Genomic DNA, 7,202 nt, shown 5'->3' on the forward strand with positions numbered 1-7,202 from the left:
AATCTTCCTTTCGTTTGGAACAGTGCCAAGTATATTATGCATCGTGCTGTCTTCATCTATTTCTGTTGCAACAAATGTTCGAGAAGCGCTCATGGCGTATGGTATTAATGAGCAAACGTAGCAGCTGTCTTCTGTTGTCTGCTTACCAATGCGGGTCATGTGTTGGTACCATATGTTGTTTGAGACGTGTGCTGAATCTTGTATATAGTTGTCAATACCTTTATTATCTGAGTATGTGCTGCGTTGAACTCTATTTTGTTTGTGTGCAATTTGACTAGTATCACCTGACGTAACACCGGTTGCAGCTGGGGATGGGGATGGGGGTGGGTTAGGTTTGGGTACAGCAATAATATTGATAGCACAGCGGTACTGCCATACAGAGGCAGCCAAGAACCCGGTGATCATGAAAATCCCTATTATTTTTATTACACATGCTAATTTCACCGGCATTTTGCTCTTACCTTGCTGCAGTCCGGCAGCGTATTCTTGCGACGTTAGAGTTGCCTGCCTGAAAATTCTCAATATGCTGGTTATTAAATGTTAGTTGTTGTTTTTTAAGCTCTCCCTATCAAATAGTCATTCAGTGCCCAGGCGAAGAGCTGTTCCCACGCTAATCTAAGCGATCTATCTCTTAGGGCAGGCAAGTATGGGTGGAGGTGGGGCATTGAGTATTCTATGGCCAAGAGGAATGCTGTGTAGTAGACACGTACCTTTTTCCTTTTCAGGTACGTTGGCCTTTTTATTTCACATACAAATTGGTGTGACAATTCTTCTGGGTAGTTATCGTCTGAGGGTACCATCTACTCCTGGGCAGTGAATTTGTTAGTTATTTATTTTCTTAGCAGTACAATAATACGCAGTTCCTGCATGTGCGAGAGAAAAGAAAAGAAAGCATTCACGTGTTTACATGTGTACGTGTGCGAGACAATGTCCTTCAATTCAGGTATTACTGCAATGGGGGTAGGGTCAGTGGGTGGTGGGCAGGGGGTTTGGGCTCAACTGGCGGAAGGATCTTTACTCTTTGAGCGTGTGACCATGGGGTGGGCAGTATGGGGATCACCCCTTTCTTCTTCAGTTATTGTCTCTGGGGAGTCTGGGGAGTGGCAGGGTATGGGAACACTTGGGCCGTTGGATGTGGTAGAACTTTCTTCCTCCGTTGGTGATGTTGTTGCTGTTCTCCCAATGGACCTGTCGGTGGCGCTGGGGCGGGTCTGTGGTTTGTAGATCTTTACATCATTTAGGTGGTTCCAGGCACGCTTGTCCTGTAGCTTTACTGCTCTCGTTGATACCTCCTCTACCAGATGGGGGCCAGTGAATCGTGGACTATTCCATTTCCTGTTGAAATTGCGAAGTAGTACGTGGTCACCTTTAGCAATTCTACACAGTCCTTCCTTTTCCAGTTCTTTATCCGCGTCTTCTTGTTGATTGCTGTTAGACCCGCCCCGTGTGCGCTCGAGCTGTTGAGACACAAACACTACACTAGTAATCAAAGAAGACACATATTGGTACATTTCATCACCAAGAACACTCGCTGTGCTTTCGTGGTCGGTAAATGCTCTTGGCGTTAGGGGAAGGCGCATTTGACGTCCGGTAACCACCTCGTGAGGGGTGAGGTGGTGGTCGGACCCTGGTCTATTCCTTAGCTCAAATAGGGCTAATGGAAGGCAATATAACCAACTCTTCTTTGTTGTTTGCTGTATCTTTGCGATTGCCTCCTTTAATAGGCCATTCAGGCGTTCACATACACCGTTGGCCTGTGGGTGGTATGCACATGCAAATTTATGCTTGATGTGTTCAGCAAGGATGTGATGTGCTGGAACATTTCGTTTGCGAAATGTGGGTCATTGTCTGACCTTAACACCTCGCACACTCCCCACCTTGGGAAGACCTCCCTCACTAGGAATTTAGCTGCTCTAAATGCATCTGGGTGTGAACAGGGCCCTGCCTCAATCCACCTAGAGAATGGGCATACTACTACAATCATATACCTATTTCCTTGACATATGTTGATCATATCAACATAGTCAATATGGAGATGCCGGAAAGGTCCCTCTGGCCGGGGTATAGTACCTCTTATCACCTTTAGAGTATGGCCGGCTGTAAACTGTTGGCATGTGAGACAATTACTGATAAAATTTGACACATGAGAATTTAACTCGGGGCAGAACCAGTCTTCCCTAATTCGTGCTGCAATTACTTCCTTGCCTGTGTGGGCTGGATGATGTAGTTGGCTCAGGGCGGTGTTCAAAAGTGCCAATGGTATTACAACCTTTCCAGTGCCACCCTGGCGCCATAGTGCGTCGGTCGGTGACATTGTACATCCTCTTTTTACCCATATTTCTTTTTCGGCCATTGGTGCAGCCGCTTGTAGCTCCATAATCTGTGTGGCTGGGAGATGGGTGTGCCCTTCTCTTATCAACATCTCCTTAGCCATTCCCCTCCCTCCCTCTCTGTGACTCTGGGGGGGTTCCATATCTCACCAAAATATGCAGCATACTTCGCATGTGCGTCTGCTGCTGCATTCCCCTTCGAGACGTGGTCCTCACCATTGGTGTGTGCGGTGCATTTTACTAAAGCTAATTCTTGGGGGGGTCATTTATTACTTCAATTAGTTCAGCCAATAAGAGGGCATGTTGCACTGGAGTGCCATCAGCTCTCCTAAACCCTCTTCTTCTCCATTTCAACAGCCCTGAGTGGACAGTGGATGTAACATATGCGCTGTCGGAGTATATGGTCACCCGTTTGTCAAAGCTTTCCTTCAACGCCAAGATCAGTGCAACTAGTTCCGCTGCTTGAGCGGAGTAATGCTGTGGTAATTGTACACATTTCATTGCCACACACACCGGTACCTCCATCATTTTGACCACTGCAGCCCCAGTCCTCCTTACACCATCCCTTTGATCGATAGTTGATGACCCATCAATAAACAAGAGCTCACCTCCCTCTAGTGCGTTTTCTTCAACCTTTCTAGTACATGAGTACATTTCAGTTATTTGCGTACAGTCATGGGCATAATCTCCCTCCTCAATTACTTCTGCTAGGAACCTTGCAGGGTTGACCGTGCTACATCTAACAATTGATAGTTCAGCTCTGGATAAAATGGTCTCATAACCTGATGCTCTTTGCGTGGTTAGGGTGGATTTAGGTTTATTCAATATCGCAAATAGTGCATGTTCCACAAATAGTGTAGTTGGGCACCCCATGGTGATTGCTGATGCTTTTTCCACCGCAAAAGCAGCTGCGGCGAGACCTTGTTCGCAAGGGAAGTGGCCTAACATCACAGGATCTAAGTGGCCGCTGTAAAATGCTACTGGTTTGTAGCCCATGCTTGTTTTTTGAGCCAACACTGCTTTCATTACTGCTGAATCGCAATGTGAGAATATAAAAAATTGTCGCTCATAGTCTGGGGATGCCAGTACTGGAGCAGTTGATATCGCATCTTTCAATTCATCAAAAGCCTCTTTCATTTCCATCGTCCACCCCAGCTTTTTCTCCCCTTTATTAGCTTCCCTTAACGCCTCAAGCAGGGGTCCTATGTACGAGCTGTAATCAAACACCCATGCTCTACAGTAGTTGCACAGCCCCAGGAACTGCTGCAGTTCCCTCACAGTTTGTGGCATTGGAGTGTTTGAAATGGCCTGTGCTCTTTGTGGTGCAATCTTCCTTCCATGTTGGGATATAAGTTGACCAATGTAAAGTACCTGTTCTTGACAGTACTGTATCTTTTCCATGTCTACCTTGTAACCTTTTTCAGCCAATATTGTCAACATCTTTAATGAGTCCTCTCTGCATGTTCTTTCGTTTGTACTGCAAATTATTATGTCATCCACATACTGCAACACTGTGCTTTCCACTTCAATGTTACCCAAATCCATCTGTATGACTCTATTGAAAATTGAGGGTGATTCGCAATACCCTTGTGGCAATCTGGTGTGCTTCCAGTTTGTGTTTCTGTAAGTGAAGCTCGTCAGATCTTGTGAGTCTGGGTGTAGTGGTATTGAGAGAAAAAAGCATTTTTAAGGTCGATCACCGTAAATCGTGATGCTTCTGCTGGAATGCCACACAATATTGTGGCCGGGTTTGCTGCTACGGGATATTCCGCTTCTACTATGTTGTTCAAGGGCCTGAGATCCTGTATGAAGCGCCAAGACCCCCCTTTAGCCTTGCGCACTGGGTACACAGCCGTGTTACATGGTGATTCTGAGGGGACCAATATACCATTATTTATAAGGGCCGTTATGGTTTCATATATGCCCTCATCTGCCTCTTTTGATAGTGGGTACTGTTTTACTCTGGGGAGTATTGCACCTTTTTTCAATTTTATTCTTACTCCCCCTATACTTTTTATGCACCCCACGTCATAGGGGCCAGTAGTCCACAATGATTTGGGTACCTTTGACATCCCCTCCTTAAAAGAAGGGGACTGGGGTGCATGCGGGTGCCTCAAGTGCCATTGCAATTTTCTGCGCTACTTGTTTGTAAGCCACTCTTAGCCATATTTCCACACTCATCATAAACACCATTTCACCTTCCTCCTTTTCATCTGAGAACAGCTCCTCATCTGACACCTGGGTGAGCCTACATCCTTCTGCTAATGCTATCACGGCCCTCCATGCTCTCCCTTCTTTGTCCTGGGCATGTACAGCAATGTAGTCAGCTGTTGCAATAATGCTCTCAATGTCCATTAGAACCACCTTTCCTTCCTGTTCATTAACAGGTGTTTCTGGTCTGAACAGATAAGCTGCTGGCCTCCTCCATATTTTCCCTTCTATCCCTGGCATCCATGCAATTGCCATATCTGTTCCATACTGAAATAGTTCGCCATCTACTGGCTCCGCCCTAATCGCTGTCTGTCCGCAGTATGCTTGCATAATCTGTCGTGCTGTGAGCATGTTAATCCCTGGAGTAGAGCAAATTATGCCGTCCTCAGTAAAGGAGATCGTCATATTCAACCTGTTCATTATGTCTCTCCCCAGTATATTTACTGGTGAGGCACTATAATATAGAAGTGGAACTGACAGATCATAATCTCCAATAGATAAGGGAATGTTATCAGTAAAGGGAACCAACCCTCTAGCCCCAGAGAATCCTTGGGTGTTCATGGCTTCGCCTGACATCTTGAATTTACCTTCCCTTATGCAAGACCGGGTCGCCCCGGTGTCAACAAGGAATGATAATTTTTTGTCACCTATCGTTACCTCTATACGTGGTTCCTCCGCACTATTAGGTGTTACTGACAGGATGGGACACACCAAGGCCGTCTGTGGGCTGTCCTATTGAGGGTACAACGACTGGCCATTTCCGGTATAAGGGTTGTGTCCCAAAACTGTCACCCTACCCAGTTGTGTTTGTGGTGCTTGGGGTTGTTGTGTTATCGCTACCTGTTGTTGTGGCAGTGAATATGTTTGTGGCTGTTGTTGTGTTAATTGTTGTTGTTGTTCATTTCCCTGTTGCAACGTCTGCTGTTGTGGTAGGCCCTGCTGTTCCTGTGAGGGCCTTGGTTGTCCCTGATCACTCCATGATGGTGTTCCTGGTCTAACTCTACACATGCGTGACATGTGCCCCAATAGTCCACAGCTCCAACACACCAGTGGTTCCCTACTCTGCCATTGAAAGCTCCCTGTGTTGTCCTGGTATACTGGTTGCCCTGTGGGGTAGGAATTTCTAAGTCCTCCCACCTGCTGTTGGGTACTATATCCGTATCCTCTCCCTCTCCTAATTCCTCCTCTCCCCCTGTTATAATTATAATACCCAGCTCCTGCCATTGTATGTCCTCCCCCCATGTTGGTCGTGTATGGTTGTATTGGCGGCGCCTGTTGTGTTGTAGCCGGTGAAGGTGGCATTTGGGAGGAATCTTGTGCAGCCACTACTTGTGTGGGGCTTTGGATCATTGTTGTAGGTGTAGTTATTAGTGCTCCTTCCATTGTATATTTAGTAAGCTTTTTCTGTACTAGTTTAGCCTCTTCCGTTTTCCTGTCCTCTTCCTTTTGTTTCATATTTCCTTGCCATGTCCTGCAATGATGCACTATAGTCAGTTGTATTTCGGGCCATGGTTTTGCTTCCATTCCCACTACTTTCTTTAGTTTCTGAACTCCTTCTGGGAGCCCTTGTACCAGTATATGGTAAAATATTGCTGGTGTTTTATCCCATTGTTCTCTAGTTTCCATGCGCCACTTCTCTTGGATTTCCTGGATATAATCAACAGGATCTTCGTTCTCACGCATCTTGCGGGAGGTAATTGCTCCTATGTCTGATGTGTCTGGGTACTGTACCCTCAGTGCCTGCCATAGTGCATGTCTGCAGTTTGCGAATGGTGCCCCATCATGCGATGTTTTTGTTATTGTTACCCCATGGAATCCCGCTCTCTTCCAAATGTCATCCGCTCTATCCCCTAATATTGATATTAAGAGGCCCTTTACATCTCCTACTTCCAGTTTCTGTCCTGCGGTGTGTTTTTCCATTTCATATATCCATTTACCCGCACCTCCACTTAATGATGGAAGCCTGCATTTTATATTTTCTTTATCAGTATGCTTCCAAGGGACATACTGTGGTCTAACCCCTCCTCTCTCCAAAAGTGGCATTAAGTTATGTCTTGTTTCATCCTTTGTGTTCCATAATATCGAGTCCTCACACCCTTCCTCATCTTCTCTTTCTTCTACATCTTCAACTTCGTCCATATTTCCCCTGCTCGTAACTCTTTCCTCCATCTTTTCCCCTTCTTCCATCATTTCCTGTATTTAATGTGGGCATGTGTATTCGTCTTTCCTGCCTGCGACTAGGGAGGTCTCTAAGCCGACATGCATAGGTTGTCAGTTCGTCTGTGAAGGGCGCTAGTTTTATTTTGCGTAACGAGCGTGAGGTGGTTGAACATGTAGGGTGCGATGGGAGAGGGCGTGACGGGGATGGTGTGGCTTCATGTGCCTGTCTTTCTGCTATTCCTTGCTCTCCCTCCTCACTTCTCCCCAGCTCCTCCTTTCTCCTACTGATCCATGGTGAGTCTGTGTTGGTCCGGGAGATGTATAGTTTATCTAAGCTTTCCCTTTCACTGTTTCTTCCTTCCTTTTCCACTCCTTCTTCCTCACTACAAAAGCTAGTCATAAACGGCACCCCCCCACTCGGTCTTTTTCCCCTTGATCGTTACTGTTTGTAAGTCTATTAGGTCCAGTTCTCCTTTTCCTCCCTCATCAACCGCTCCCCTT

Source organism: Ambystoma mexicanum, chromosome 11 (genome assembly GCF_040938575.1).
Source record: "Ambystoma mexicanum isolate Mex_15411 chromosome 11, UKY_AmexF1_1, whole genome shotgun sequence".
Taxonomy (NCBI): domain Eukaryota; kingdom Metazoa; phylum Chordata; class Amphibia; order Caudata; family Ambystomatidae; genus Ambystoma; species Ambystoma mexicanum.